Raw genomic sequence first — 15,913 nt, 5'->3', positions numbered from 1 at the left:
AAAAGTGGAAATGAACAGCCCAATAGGGGACAGAATTAGGAAGCGCCACAGATTCGACCCTTGGGAAAGAACTGACAGCTGCTTGGAAAAATTCTCATAAAAAAAGAAAAAAGGGAAGGAGAGCTAAATGGATAACTCTTCTAGGGCAGAGGAGTCAAATGGTTGCAGTTCTTAGGAAAAGAGGAACTCTTTCTCCAACACTCAAACACTGCTTAGAAAAAGCACAGGGAGCACAACTCCTCGGCAATTATTGAGTAAAAAGGATGAGGCGCCATCAGTTTCCTGCAATTTCTCTCTGGAGAGAGGAAGGGTGCTTTAAGTTCCAAGTTTCTCCTCTGGTGGAAGGAAGGACTTGCAAGTTATGAATTTCCCAAGTTATCTTCAGAAGTGAAGGCCAAGGACATGCAACCCCCACTGGCCCTCAGACCAGGGAGGAAGAAGGCCAGTGGCCACCACTAGGGCTCAGAAAAGAGGCAGGGTATGTTCACTAAATATTCTCCAGGAAAGGCAGAGGGCCTCCAAATTGTCCTTAGTAAAGGGGACAGGGGCCCGAATCCCTGCAAGTTTTCTTAGAACACAATCATTCTTATCCTGGCAATTCTCAGAAAAGTGGGCAAAGCAAGAATCGCTAAAACTCTTCTCAGAAGAGGGGCCAGGGGTAAGATTCCTCAAAGTTCTCCTCAGAAGAGGGTCGAACCCGTGACTCTAGTCAGAAGAGAGCCCAGGGCAACGAATCCCCTAGGGAACAAGAGCTGGCCACAGTTCGCCCAGAGTCCTTAGAGCGCGCCTCATGCGGCCCCGCCCACTGCCCGGCGTAACCGCTCCACGCCCGGCCGGCCTAAGCCGCCTCCGGTGCATTGTGGGTGGGGCGCCCCTGCTGAGCACTGCGGGGAACCCCCTGCCCAGACAGTTGTCGGCCGCCGGGTAGCCGGGCAGAACCCCCCGCCAGTGTCCGAGCAGCCGACCACGGATTGACTCGTCCTCACGCCCCGCCCTCGCGGTGTTCCTGCCCCGAAGCTAAAGCCCCGCCCCCGAAGCGCCCTCACTGGACCTGAGGTCCGCTCCACTCTCCCATTGGCAAACCGCATGTCATTCATCTTGTCCCGCCTCCTCGGGCCCGCCCAAGCCCCCGGCGCGATCCCGAGGGCCAGCCGGCCCGTATGCTCATTGGCCGCCGAATGCTGTCCGTCACTAGGCTGGCCACACCCTCTCCGGGGTGCGGATCCCGGGAACCCTGGCCGGACCTCATTGGCCTGCGGCGCCGCCACTCGGTGAGACGTGCCTCAACCCGGAAGTGTGAGAGGCGAAATCTGCCTAGCAACCGGGGAAGCCGGGCTGCGAAGCGGGCAATTTCAGTGTGAGACGGAGCGGCGAGACCAAGCGGCGGCTTCGAGCGCGGCGCGGCGGCTCCTCCCGCCCGGGGTCAGCGCCCCGGCGCGCGCACGCGCACCCCCGCTGCCCGAACGCGCTCCGCGCCGCCCGCGCAGTCAGTCGGTCGATCGTCCGTCGTCCTGTCGCCGCCGCGGGCGCCGCCGCGGGCGCCACCTGAGGGAGCTGCCGCCGCGAGACCCGAGCGGACGGGATCCGACCCTGCCACCCGAGGCCGTCTGGGGCCCAGCAGCCGCCCGCAGAGGCGCCGAGCAACTTCGGTGAGTGAGGGGCGGACGCCGCTGGTGGCGGGTCCCCGGCTTCCGGTGCCCCGGGCTTCTCTGGGGCTTCCGCTTCTCCGAGGGGGCCGCTTCCATGCGTGGACCCTCTTGTCTGGGGGAACCTGCTTCTCTAAGGGACCCTGCCTCTCTGAGGGGAGCCTCCCTTCCCTGAGGGTGCCCCATCTCTTTGAGGGACCTCCTGCTTCGTTAAGGGGCCCGTTTTCTGAGGGCCCCGCGTCTCTGAGGCACCTCCTCTGAACTTCTCTAAGGGGACCCCTGCTTCTCCGAGCGGTTGCTTTTTATGTGGGACCGTCTCCTTTTCTGGGACCGACCCCCATCTTCGCTGAGGGGCCGCCACTTCTCTGAGGAGATACCCCTGTTTCTAGGGGACCCTGCCCCTCAGTTCTCTGGGGGACCCCCACCTCTTTAAGGAGAACCCTGCTTCTCGGAGCTGTTGTCCCACTGTGTACTGTGTTCCTTTTTTGCCCTTGCTTTTTTGAGGCGTCCCCTGCTTTTCATAGGTTCCCCTTCCTCCCTACCTTTCCGCGTTGCTCTCCCTGCTTCTCTGTCCCCAGTTCTTTGGGTGGCCTCCCCCTTGGCTCCCCTCAACTAATCTGAGGTGTTCCTGCTTCTGTCAGAATCCTTCTTGGAGGTGTTCCCCACTTTTTTGAGTTGTCCCCACTTTTGATGGGACCCCTAACTTTTTGATGAGTACCTCCATTTTCCTGAGGGGCCCACTACTCCAAAGTGCTCATATTAATGACTGGATCCTCATTTGTCTGAAGAAATGTTCCCCACTTTTCCAAAACAGTTTCCATTTTGTGGGGACTCCTACTAATCTGTGGGTGCCGCAGTGTTTGGAGGGGTCCCTGGCTTCTCCAGAGGTTCTCTTCCTAAAATGAAATGTCCCACTTTATTAGGCTCCTCACATCCCTGAAGTGTGCCTCCACTCTTTCAAGATACCCTCTCTCTGATTGAAGAGGGAATGAGTTTCTTCACTTCTCTGAAGGGTCCCCCTCCATTCCCAGGGGTTCTCCTTCCACTTGCCTGAGGACATTTCCCCTTTCCTAAGGTTTCCCTCCTGATTCTTTAATGCAAAGACTCTTCCTTCACTTTTCCTTTGAGACCCCAACTTCAGACCCCTGTTTCTGTTTTTGGTACTCAACTTCTGTTCTGAAAGGAGAGATCAGAAATATGCCCCTCCCACCTTCAGTCTTCTTTCTGGCCAGATTAGGGGTATTCTCTGAATTTTTACCTCAGCTTCAGAGGACCTGGAGGGAAATTGTGGCTGGAAGGGAAATTGGGAGACAGGCAAAAAACAAAACGCTGTTTTCTCTTATCCTTTAAGGCCTGCTAGATTTGGGGGAGCAAGAGCTGTTGTCAAATGACAATTGTGGTTACTCCATGTTTGAGTTATGGGGCCACTACAGTGTTGTCAGGCCAGTGCAGAGACAGGACGGACAGGGCTGGAGCACTGTACCCCATTATCACACCTTCATGTTGTGGGACTGACCCACTTCCTGTCCCATCCTCAGTCCTCCTCTGCACGCTAGAACTCACCCCCACCCCTGCAAAAGGAGAAGAAGAAAAAAAAAAAAACGCTCATTCAGGTCTTCCTGCTGTGTTTTCTCTCCTGAGGTCAATTCATTTACCCCTTGATCTCTAGTGGATCTTCAGTTTGTGGGACACTCTGGTTTGAAAGGCAAGGCAAGAAGCAGGAAATGGGTCACCTTCGATCAAGGAAGGGAGGAAGGGAGGCAGAGAACAGGGGATTTGAATTCATTTCTCTAAGTTAGGTGACTTCAGCTTGGCTCAAAGGAAGTTTTTACGTGGCTTTTACAAATCTCATGTGTACTTTATTTTAGTGGCCCACCCTGGATTCCAAGTTCACTCCAGTAGCTAATTTTATCTGTTTTGCCAAACGCAGAGCTCTCTGGAGCCCAAGTTGATGAATGCTGGCATTGAGAGATGGTCCAAAGGACAGGAATGAACTCAATTTGAAACCTGAGTAACTTGTAACCACTTCGTGTCCATGCACAAGTCTCAGGCTAAAAACGTGGGGAGAAATGTTCCTGGAGTTCCGAAATATAGGCTGAACTTGTTTGGTTTAGCATTTCAACCAGCTCTTCCCTCTGACTGCTAGAACTGCAGTTCACTTTACAGTTTGACTTAAGACTCTCTCTCTCCTGTTCATTTCCATCTGGGTCTTGCTTAATTTGCGTCCTTTGTGAAGACTCCTGCCGAGGCTATAATTTGAGTTCTAAATCTGTCGGTGGACCATGTGGACACAAGTTTCGACTCGAGCTATTTTCTTCTGTGGAGAAGGGCTTGGAGAGTTTCCTGGGCCCTCTGCTCCTGCAGTAGTCAAGTCCAGGCAGGAAGCTGCCCCAGACCTGGTTGCTTCTCTGCTGCCTCTTCCTGGTCAGCTGTAGGCACTGCCCTGAAGGGAAAAGGAAGATGGTGGGGAACTCAGGGCTTAAGATGTCCTGAGATAGGGCAGAGAAGTGCTGGCACATGTTTATTATTTGAAATGAAACCCACAGGACCAGCAGGGTTAGGGAAGGGGGAGCTTTGAAGTCAGAAGGACCTGATTCAGATTCTGGGCCTGTCCTTCCTAGCTGTGTGGCCTTAGATAAGTTTTGGCACAAGATTAGCACATTACTAAATATTTGAGGGGGGTCACATCTCCGTGAATATGTGTGAAGGTGCCTACAGATGGGAAGTGCTTCCTAGATGTGTGAATGAATGAATCTGGGATAATGAGCCGGAGGCAGCCAGCGCAGCATCTAGCACGTGGTTGGTGTGCAGTAAAGGTTGGGTGTTGTGCTCAGGAGACTATGGTTCTGGCCTGGACTCCCCGACCAGGAAGCATTTGATATTTTGCCAAGGCTAAATATGCCTGAAGAGCAAAGAGAAAGAAACTTGTCTCTTGCAAAATCCACTGCCTATCTGGGTCTAGCATTTTTCCACGTTCAGATAGCAGTTGTGAGATAGATTGGCTTTGTGGCAGGGGTTTGTGTTTGCCTTGGCCTTGCTTTCTCCCTCTGTAAAATGGGGTAACCTGTGAGTTAAGGACAAGGAGATATATTACTATAATTAGACCACAGGCCGGATAGAAGATTATTACAAACTTGAATTGTAGGAAGAAAAAGAAGGTGAACCATATAGGATCCTAGGCCAGATTTTGGGACCGCTTTACTGAAGGATATGCAACCCGATAAGTGATCTCTTCTTATATTAGAACCTTGGAAGACAAACCATTCTTTTTGGGTAATGGATCAGATTTGGGGACAAAAGACTGCAAACGTGATGTACAAAGGCATTTGTTGCCACACAATAATAGTACATTGAGTGTGTAGCGTAGTGCCCGTGAGATCAGAATTCACCTTGAGGTCCCAAATATCCAGAGAACTGTGGAGGTGCTAACTCAACCTCTGTGGATGGGGACTGGAATGAATGGGCAGGACACTTTTTTTTTCTGAGAAGCTGTTTTTCTTAGCAATTAGTGAAAGCCTTAAAATTGGGCCTGATGAGTTGGGCTCAGCCTTTTTCACTTATTCATGTGGGGACAGATGGCACTTGTCTCTGATAGCTACACCCTGGGTTGCAGGGGAATAGTGAGTGAGAAATCTGAGCTAGGCCTCCACTGCATTGCTCCCAAGTTAGAAGAAAAGGGTTCCCTCCAAAAAATATCCCCTCTCCCTTCCTCTGCCCTCCACTCCCCCTCTCCCTCTCTTTTTCATACACACACAGTGAATTTAACTGTTGAAGCTCAGAAATATCTGCCAGTCTTAAATTTCTCTTAATTATCTTAAGGACATTTATTCCATTATATGGGAAAAGAGCAAAGTTTATTATTTTTAAAATATAAAACACAAGGTTAAGAACTTTAAAGGGATTATTATCCCTTCTGAAATTATGTCTCTTATGTACCACAGACTTCACTTTGGTGGATGGTGGCGCCACCATCTCATCTCTTTTATCTAACAGGAAGTTTTTTAAACCTTTTTTTTTTTGAATTGAAAGATCCTTACAGCAATAAAAACCCTTGGATAGTTAGAAATGATATTGATCTAGGTACATTCATTAGATGTAATGTAACGTGGTTATCCGTTGGTAGGCTGCTCTAAAAGGCATGTGGGTCCCAACACTGCCCAGCTTCTAACTCTGGATGATAAACTGTTGATTTATGTAACTGAAATAGCTGGGGAAGTCAGGATTTCCTTCCTGTTGGAGACAGCACTGGGGGGCATTAAATCCCTGCGGGATTTTGATGATAAGAAAGAAGCTGACCTCTTTCGAAATTGGAAACTATTCTATGGAGTTGTTCTATTCAAATGAATGGATGTTGTTATTTTGAATTTCTAGTTTTAAGTTTGACATTATCCTCTCTGCACACTGTCTGCCTTTGTCTATATGGGTGTGTTGCTTGGATATGAATTTATCCCTCCAAACTGGCATATAAGGGACGTTTGAACACTCAAGTAAGGGCTTAACTTGCTACGAGTTTTCCTGTGTGGCCCTAAGGTAGGGTTTTTGTTTTTTAATGTAACTTAAATTGAATTGGAAAATAGAAAGTGTTAGATCTTCTGGCTGGTATAACTTCCTATGCCAGCAGATAATTCAGCAATAAGTGGGTGCCAGTGATGCACCAGGCACACCATGCTCGGTGCTGGAAGTCTGGCAGTGAGCTGGCTAGAGAGATGCAGTCAGGCCTCTAGGACCTTAAGTCCTGGTCAGAGACAAATAAATGAACGACTATCTCAGGGCTTCTCTGAGAATATCCCTGGATGTTGAGACTTTGGGGTAGGGTTTCTTGAAGGTTTGGAAGTGAAACCTTACTACCCTTCTAATTTCCTCACTGGACTCTTTTTTTCTGTTTCCTCCCTCTGAAAGAAGGCAGAAATTATGGTGTTTTCCCAGTTGATTGTTGGCTTTTGGCACTAGTTGATCCAGGATGACTGGGGCTATAGTCTTGGAGAAACAAAAGGGATTCTGGAACGGTTATTTCCCAGAGCATTTTCAGCTTTGCTTCTCCTGAAGCTAGTGGCAATGTGTTTTTGGAATCCCGTGGTATTTCTTCATGGCAGTGCCTATTATGCAAAGAGATGCATGCATGCATGCTAAGTTGCTTCAGTCTTGTCCAACTCTGTGCGACCCTATGGACTGTAGCCCACCAGGCTCCTCTGTCCGTGGGATTCTCCAGGCAAGAATACTGGAGTGGGCAGCAGTGCCCTTCTCCAGGGGATCTTCCCAATCCAGGGACTGAACCCATGTCTCTTCTCTCTCCTGCACTGGCAGGCAGGTTCTTTACCACTAGTGCCACCTGGGAAGCCCAGATATGCAAAGAGATACACAACTCTAAATGTCCTCTTGCGTCATTTGGAATCTCTTAAAAAAAATCAGACAAGGGTAGTACTTGGCTGTTGTTTATGGCAATGGAAAGGTGAGTTTCGAAGAGCTAAGTTGCTTTATCTTGTAGTATTCTTGGCGGAGTTCCCTCTGCCCTACGGTTCCTTCTTATACTGGGACTGGGGAAGCACTAGTTTGATTTTCCTGTGTTGTGGTCCAGATTTGATGTTAGTCCACGTAGAGCAATCATGTGACAGGTGTTTTTCTTAAGTAAGTGTATTTGTGAGGGGTGGAGCCAGAGAGCAGGGGTGGATACTCATTCAGGGCCCAGGTTCCAGGGGAGAGGGAGCATATTACAAGGAGTTCCTGGTAGTCTTCTTTTCCTTTCTCTCCACCCAAGTACTGACTTCTGAGGTGAAGAGGAAAGCGGAGGCCGGAAGTGGGCGTGGACAAGTATTGCAACTGTGCACGTGATCAGACTCCCACCTCTGGGCTCTGCTGCCCTTGGGAAGTGGATGCTTGCTCTCTCTTCACTTCCTGTTCCCTGCCCTCCAGGCTGCGTTCTTAGGCTCCAGTGTGAGCATAGAAAACATGTTAGGCTCTCACTTTTTGCTCAGTAAGCTGCTCTGTCAGAGCTGGGAGCTAGTGGACCTACACTTAGCAGGGCTGGGGGCCCAGCTCATGTACCCACAGATTCAGGACTGTCTGGCAGGGTGGTTAACAGGACAGTTTCCTGTTGCATTATCACAAGGTTCCCTGCAGTAGCTTGCCTGCAAAAGGCTGCTCTGGAGATGTGTATAGAACTTACGGAAGCGACAGTAGATAGATCCTTCTGCAAGAGTGTGTTCTTGGATAATCGTTTGCTGTTATTTGTCTTTACTGCTTGGTAAAAAGTGCCATGGGAGGCCCTGTGTGCAATAGAAACTTTAGAGCCAGAAGGCCAGATTCTGCCACTTGCTGGCTCTGTGCCCTTAGGAAAGTGGCCTAACATTGGAGCCTCAGTCTCTTCATTTGCTGGTGGGGATGGTAAGCACGAAGCAAGCAGCCAGACTGTTGTAGGTGCTTAGTAAAGGTAGCTTCCTGGGTGGTTCAGTGGTAAAGAATCCGCCTGCCAAAACAGGCGATCCCCTGGAGGAGGAAATGGCAACCCACTTCAGTATTGTTGCCTGAAAAATCCCATGGACAGAGGAGCCTGGCAGGCTACAGTCCATGGGGTCGCAAAGAGTCAAACACGACTTAGCAACTAAAGAACAACAGTAAAGGTAATTGTTATAGAAGCATACCAAGGCTGGCTATTCCTCTTGAGGTTGGCACCCGATAGCTACCAATGGCAGTTAACACTGCCTAAGAGCAAACCAGTCCATGTTGGGGCCACAGGCTGCTGTTTATGACTGAGGGCCAGTGATCTAGAACAGCAGTTCTCAATTTTTTTGGCACCAGGGGCTGGTTTCATGGAGGACCGGAGGGAAGGAGGAGGGTTCTGGGATGATTCCGGCGCGTTACATTTATTGTGCACTTTGTTTCTGTTGGTACATCGGCTCCACCTCAGATCATCAGGCATTCCCAGAGGCTGGGGACCCCTGAGCTGGAGGGTCCTGGATTGGCTGGTTTTTCCCAATGGGTTCCCTTAGTTCACTGTAGCCTTAGACTGCCCCTGCTGCTGCTGCCACCACCGCTGCATCACCTTGGTATATCCTGTGGACTTGCCGTGCCTTCTGAAGCATGACAGGGTGACTAGGAAAAAGGCTCAAACTTACACACTATGCGCCTGCAGTATGTTACAGTAAAACCCTTACCTTCGAGTGTGATGGGAGTGCTCATTTAACTTGTTAAGGGTTAGGCGCCTGGCTGGATACAGTGGCCCTCATATGCTGCTAGGAAAAGAGAGGTTCCTGAACTGGAAAGTGCAGCAAAATGCTGCAACTGGAATGTGGAAGGAGGGATGGATTGGAGAGCCTGCAAGGGAAGGGGAAATGTGGAGAGCTCCTTTTTAGGTGACTGGGCATTCACGGGAGAGGAACAGCATGGGCATCATCAAGCACCTGGATGTGAAAAACAGTCTGGTGAATTCTCTTGACCTGAGGTGGTTATGCTCACTTACAAATCAGTTTGAATGGAGCACCTTTGGCAAGAAAAGCTCAGTCACCTTCAAAAGTAGAGAGTCTTATAAAATGTGTCATAGTAGGATTCAAGATTGAACTATAAAGTTGTATTTAAATTGACCTCTGAATAAGTATTTTCAATCAGAAACCGGTGGTGGCTAGTGAAATCAGACTGTACAGACTGTCTTTGTAATAGTATGCAGTCTACATGGAGGACAGATAATGGGGACTGCTTCTGATTTTTCTTTTAACATTTATATATTTCAGCTGCACTGAGTGTTAGTTGCAGCACGCAGGAGCTTTAGTTGTGGCATGTGGAATCTAGTGCCCTGACCAGGAATAGAACCTGGGCTCCCTGCACTTGGAGCGCAGTCTTAGCCACTGGACCACCAGGGAAGTCCCTGTTTTTGAATTTTTTCTTTTCTTTGAGAATTGTCATTAAAATTTATTTTAAAAACTGTATTGATTTATTTTTGACTGTGCTGGGTCCTCATTGCCGCACAGACTTTTCTCCAGTTGTGGTGAGTGGGGCTGTGCTCTAGTTGCAGTGCCCTGGCATCTCGCTGCGGAAGGCGGGTTCTGGACACGCGGGACAACTTCGGGAGTTGTGGCGTGTGGTCTCGGTGGTTGCAGCTCCCGGGCTCTAGAGTGCGGACTCAGTAGTTGCAGTGCACCGGGTCAGTTGCTCTGTGGCATGTGGCATCTTCCTGAGTCAGGGCTTGAACCTGCGTCCCCTGCATTGACAAGTGGCTTCTCTACTACTGAGCCACTAGGGAAGCCCTAAGCTGGTCTAAAATTCTTAACATGCAGAACAGTTTTTTAACTTGCATGACATTTTCAAGGTTTAGGCTTTATATTTTATATTTATAGAGATTTCAAGTTTATTTTTATCCTCTTAAAGTATCTATACTGAAGGTTGATTTTTTAAAAATTTTATTTTTTATTGAAGGATAATTGCTTTACAGGATTTTTGTTGTTTTCTGTCAAACCTCAACATGAATCAGCCATAGGTATACATCTGTCCCCTTCCTTTTGAACCTCCCTCCCATCTCCCACCCCATCTCACTCCTCTAGGTTGATACAGAGCCCCTGTTTGAGTTTCCTGAACCATACAGCAAATCCTCATTGTCTATATATTTTACATATGGTGAAGGTTGATTTTTGACCCAAATTTGAAGAAAAGATTTTACTGGTCTCAAACCAGGAGTTGGTAAAATTGTAGGCTTGACTAGGTCAGCATGGAATAGGGCAAGCTGTGAGGGAGAAAACTAGAAAGACCCACCTCATGTATTTTCTATAGTAAAATGCTGGGCACCAGTGGAGGCGGCAAGTACTCATCCTATTAGGAAAACTTTGGGAGGAATGTTTTCCTCCTTCCTATGTCAAGTTGGAAGATCAGCCATTTAATAACTGGGAGATGGAGGTATGAACTGGATACTAAGGTTTTAAAGTATGTTTGTCTTCATGTCTAAACCAAGGATGTTTATTAGCAAATGAATGATGTGACTAACAGTTTCTTTGTTAAGCAGGTTTGAATAGATTTATTTCTAGACTTAAGACTGTCATATAGCACTTTTTTTTTTTTTCCTGGTCGTCTTCTGATTTTTTTCCCTTTTAATTCTTTAATTCATAGAAAACATGGTTCACTGACTAACTTTTCAAAGACTTAAAATAGATCTAAATTAGGTGTGCTTTTTTTTTTTGTCAGCCATGTATAGACACAAAAGAGATACTCCTTGCCAACTGGTGACACATGCAGATGAAGACAGAGTGGGAGATACACTTCCGGTTCACGGGTCACAGTGATACTTCTTAGCAGTTTGTATTTAACCCTTGAGGGAAGCACTTGTGCTCAGAACCCTGTAATAGAGGGGTATCATCAGGGTCACAGAGACTAACACGCGGAGCCTGAACTCCATGTTGCATTGACACGAAGTGCTCAGAGTCGTGGTTAGAAAGGATATTCAAACACGTGTTGACAAGGCGGCTCATCTCCAGAGAGCTGCACTTCAGAGAGCTTTCCTGGGATGAGGCAAACAGGAGCTGATATCTCCCACAAACTCCAAGACTAGTGTAAAAGTGTTGTGATTGTTTTTATTTTTTTATTTTTTGTGATTGTTTTTAAACAGTGACATTTGTGGTAGCAGCTGTAATGTGTTGGGAGTCTTGTATTTTTCTTAAAGTACATCCTCTTTAACTCTTTTCTGGTCCTTGAAGAACGTACAAAAAATATCAACGTACTAGGGAAATGAAATTCACATAGAAACGAATCTTTTCCTTTCCCAACCCAATTGCTTTGTAATCTCACCATCTGAATATGAATTTGGAGTGAAATAAGAAACTTAAAAATAATCCTCTTAGAGACTGTGGTTATATTGTCTCTAAACTCAATGAAAATAGTTTTAGACTTTAGAGTACTAAAAATGCAAAGTGTGGAAAGCAGTCAGTGCTCTTTTGCTTTCTTTCTTTTTAAATAATCTTGTTTTTAACTATTTATGTCTGTGTTTATGTATTAATTTTTGGTGCATTGGGTCTTTGTTGCTGCACGCGGGCTTTCTCTAGTTGCGTTGAGCTAACTCCTCTCTGGTTGTGTTGCACTGGCTTCTCCTTGTGGCTTTTCTTTTGCAGAGCACAGGTTCCAGGGTTTGCGGGCCTCAGTAGTTGTGCACAGGATTAGCTGTCCCTCAGCATGTGGAACCGTCCCGGACCAGGGGTAGATTCTTAACCACCGGACACCAGGGAAGTCTAGTGCTCTTTGTCATAAGGGTGCCTTTTAAAAAATATGTATTTATTTTTTATTTGGCTGCACTGGGAGTTAGTTGCAGCATGTGGGAGCTAGTTCCTTGACCAGGGATCCAACCCGGGTCCCCTGCATTGGGAGCTCAGAGTCTTAGCCATTGGACCATGAGGGAAGTCCCTTTTTTTTTTTTTAAACTTGAATGAACAACCTGTTTATTCTTTGGAGAGCTTCTTAGAATACAAGTTGGAGCTTAGTATCACTGTTTGATAGCGGCAATCTGAAAATTGGTTAAAGTCTTCATAACTAGGGCTGCTTAGCTTGTGAATTTAAGCATTCTGAGAGAGAAAGCCAACTAGAAAGTTTAAAGGATAATGAATCCACCCCTTTTCAGCCCTTTCTGCGCCGAAGCCACTCCAGGAGTAGCCAGCTCTGGCCCCTTGCCTCTGCTATTCTCGGTGCCTAGGATGTCCATCCATTAAGAGCTGGCTCAAATGTCACATCCGCAAAGATTTCCCAGAGCCCTTCCCAGGGAGGGGAGCAGTCCTTTCCTCTGTGAGTCCTGTCTTTCCTACGAATGCATTTTCTGCATTGAAATCATTCTGTGTCTTTCTGTGCCACCAGCCTGTGAACTTGTTGAGCTGGTGCCTCTAGGCTCCCCAGCCTACAAAATCCAGTTCTTGTTTATCACGTAAGACATCTTAAATTTTTGTCCAGCAGAAACTTCAATTTTCTGATTAAAACCCAAAAAGTACAGTACCTTAAACATTCAGTAGGTGATGCTACTCCTTTTCAGTTTCACACTATTTTGGAGCCTTTGACGAATTTCTGCTTTATAAATGAGGACACGAACATGGAATTTGGCCCAAATTTCTTTTCGTCAGTCCCTCTGTTGTACAGGAATTTAGCTCAGATGGTGTTTGGAAGTTTATCTAATAGTACATTAGAGCGATAATTAGAATATTTCTTCAGTGGTTAGGGTGGAAGGAGGGTTGGCTATTATTAGCAAGGATCTGAACGATATGAAGTGAATTTGGCAGAAAATTTTGTTTAACCTAATAACAGACGTGTTTTTATGTTAACTGGCATCTATAAGTATTAAGTGACTGCCTGTTCTTAGGGCAGAGGGAAAAAACTTCAAGAGAAACATAGTTCTAGCCCTACTTGTCTCTTAGTGTTTTCAGTTTTAGAATGGCATCTGCAGGTGATTGCAGCATATTTCTTAATCACCAGCTGAACTGTTTGCTGTTTAGTCCAGTACTATGGCACAAGGCCTCAAAGCCAAGCAGCATCAGCATTCACCCACCTGAGCATCTGGGACTCCAAACAGGTCTGGATTCACCATCACTTTTTCCATCTACACACTTGGTCCTCTCTTCCTATCACCCTTTGCCAGCCAGAGAAGTTGGCACTATTCTTTGGAGGACCACCTGTCACTAATTCGCATCTCAGTCCATGGGGCCGTGTCATTACTGCGTCACAGCTGATGCCTTCCTCTTTAAAACAGGATGGTTGTCACCTGGGTGATTGACACAGGGTTTGCCAGCTCAGATTCTGGGATCCCTATGTCAGGCTCAAGTCTTGGATCTCCCACCTGACCACACTTTGCTGTGTCTGTATTTAATTAAGTAGGATTAATCACGACCCAGTTGAGGAGCAGTGAGGTAATATTTTGCTTGTATTGCTTTAATATACATCACCTGATTAATTGTTGAGTAAAGCAGTTCTCAAAATACAGAGCTGCCAAATTAGAGTGAAGATCATATTTGCTTTACCTTTGCCTCTGGGATCAGGGATTTTTCTGCATTCCTCTACCCAGTTACCTGTTTGAGAATAAAATGTTTTTGTTTGGTTTTTGAATTTGAACATTTAAATTTCTTTGTAGCAAAGCAAATTGTTGACAAAACTGGGTCAGGCAAGGTGTCTGCGGGCCAACAACTTGTATTTTGTATCATTTTTAGTTTGAGGAATGCTTCTCTTTTGGCCCTGGAGAGATTGTACCAGATATTGGCTTTAAGCCCTTGGAAGATTTTTTGGGTGGGTTGGGGGACGGGGGAGCCTGGTGGGCTGCTGTCTCTGGGGTAGCACAGAGTCTGACAGGACTGAGGTGACTTAGCAGCAGGGGGTGGAATCAGCAACAAAAAGTTGCCAGTTAGGTATGGAACTCACAATTAAAATGGGCTTTTTTGAACTTCTTATTGAGGTGGGGGGGGGTGTGAAACATGGCAGAAAACTTTTTATTTGTAAAACTTATTCTACATTGTTTTTAAAGTTTGGGGTCAAGACCAGTTGTGGGTCAGAATTATATTGATTCTCTTTAAAAAAATGAAGTAGAAAAATATCAGTACATTTCAAGTGGTAAAGGTATGTTTGGTGAAACTTTGTTTCACTTGATGAATATGTATCAGGATGTGTTAACTAGGTGTCTCATCCTGAATTATTTGTATAAATGCCATAAAAAGAGCTTCCCTGGGCTTCCCTGGTGGCTCAGAGGGTAAAGTGTCTGCCTGTAATGCAGGAGACCTGGGTTCGATCCCTGGGTCGGGAAGATCCCCTGGAGAAGGAAATGGCAACCCACTCCAGTATTCTTGCCTGGAGAATCCCATGGACAGAGAAACCTGGTAGACTTACAGTCCACGGGATCGCAGAGTCGATACGACTGAGCGACTTGACTTTCATAAAAAGAACTTGGGAAGGGCCTTTTTGGTGATTCTTCAGAACCTAACCTTGATATTGAGAGCTTCTTGGAATACAAGATATTTTATTTTCCCTATTAAAATTGTATTTTGCTTTATGTAGTTGGATATCTCCAAAGCCCATCCTCTCGGTTTAGACTGTTTGCCGTGTTTCCTCCACGTCACTGCAGAGGGAAGGGCGCAGATTTGCTTTCTTGGGAGGTTTCACCTTCTCCTAGAGGCACGGGGCAGATTGGGAGGTAACTGGAGAAGGAAAGCAGTCATCTCTTAAGTGTTTTTAAGTGGGTGGGTCTGGCTCTTACTTTGTACAACTCTCTTTACTGAGCTGGAGGAATTATGGTTTTGCCGATCCCCTGGAGGGGAACTTCTGTGTGTCGACCCCGCGGGGGTGGCATTCGAACCTCGGTTTTCAGAAGCAGTTGCTGGATGTCTCGCAGCCCAGTTGGAGCGAGATCAGCAGTGAGCGCGCCGTGAGTCAGCCCTGGGCGCGGCCCGCTCGGCTGTACCGCGCGGGTGAGCTGGCGACGACCCTTCGGCGCTGCTACAGGAGCCCGCCCGAGCCCTCGTGGGAAACCGGCGCACGGGGCAGGGCGTCCCGTGGAGGGCGGTCGGGAGGGGCGGTGCTTCCGGGGCGGTGCCGGTCAACTGACCCCGCCCACCAATACCAGGCCCCGCCCACAAACCGTCTAGCCCCGCCCAGCCGGGCGCGGGCGGGCGGCGTCGCCTTTAAGAGCTCCCCGGTGTTTTGGGGGCCGCGGGCCGGGCGCGCTGACCTGGTGCGCATGTCCCGGGCGGTGACGCCGGCGCCGGGCTCCATGTGTGCGGCCGAGGGGCGCATTATCTGGCCGGCGGCGCGGGCGGGCGGGCGGACCGGCGGAGCGAGCGCCGCGGGCCCGGGCGGCCCCACAGGCGGAGCGAGCGCGCGCGGCCAAGCGCCCCCAGCCCCTCGGCCGCCCGGCCCCGCAGGCGACCCTGACCCCGGCCCCGCGGCCCCTTGAATCCGCACACTGTCCTAGGGCCCGGCCGGCCCGCGGCCCGGTAAGTTCCGGACCAAACTTGGCGGGGGGCGGGGGCTGGGGTCAGGGCCGGGGTCGCGTGAGGGAGACTGGAGCGGCAGGGGCGGTGTGGGGTGGGCAGGGTCGGAAGGTCTGGGGGCTGTGAGGGACCCCGATGCGAGCGTGGAAAAGTGAGAGCGAGCGAGTTCTACTCCTTGTATTCCGGGAGCGTCCTCCTCGCGCTGCCCTGGAAAGTTCCGCGCTCCGACGCTGCCCGGGCACGTGGGGGCCGGGCCGGGCGGGGGTCCCAGAAAGTCGCGGCGTCGCCCCTCTTCCTCTTGCGCTTTCTCTGGGGGTCAGAGTCGGGGCCAGGTGCAGCATC

General features: G+C 48.6%; 1 protein-coding gene across 13 annotated transcripts in view; it reads left to right on the top strand.

Annotated features, from left to right (window-relative positions):
* The first annotated feature begins 1,250 nt into the window (after nt 1-1,250).
* GATAD2A (GATA zinc finger domain containing 2A) overlaps nt 1,251-15,913 on the top strand; it is a 98,514-nt gene continuing 83,851 nt past the window's right edge. For 2 of the 13 annotated variants that reach the window (XM_086408159.1, XM_086408147.1), the window contains exon 1: nt 1,251-1,649. The gene's annotated coding sequence lies outside the window, so the exon portion shown is untranslated. Of the gene's footprint in view, nt 1,650-13,756; nt 13,997-15,435; nt 15,575-15,913 lie in introns of those variants that run through there. The other 11 variants (XM_086408154.1, XM_086408148.1, XM_086408158.1 and 8 more) reach the window with 9 other exon arrangements.

The sequence above is a fragment of the Bos grunniens genome, chromosome 7 (genome assembly GCF_055505025.1).
Source record: "Bos grunniens cultivar Pamir isolate PY7600 chromosome 7, Bosgru_T2T1.0, whole genome shotgun sequence".
In the NCBI taxonomy this organism is placed as follows: Eukaryota; Metazoa; Chordata; class Mammalia; order Artiodactyla; family Bovidae; genus Bos; species Bos grunniens.
Note: the sequence above shows the minus strand (reverse complement) of the source record. Positions and strands in the feature narration are given on the sequence as shown.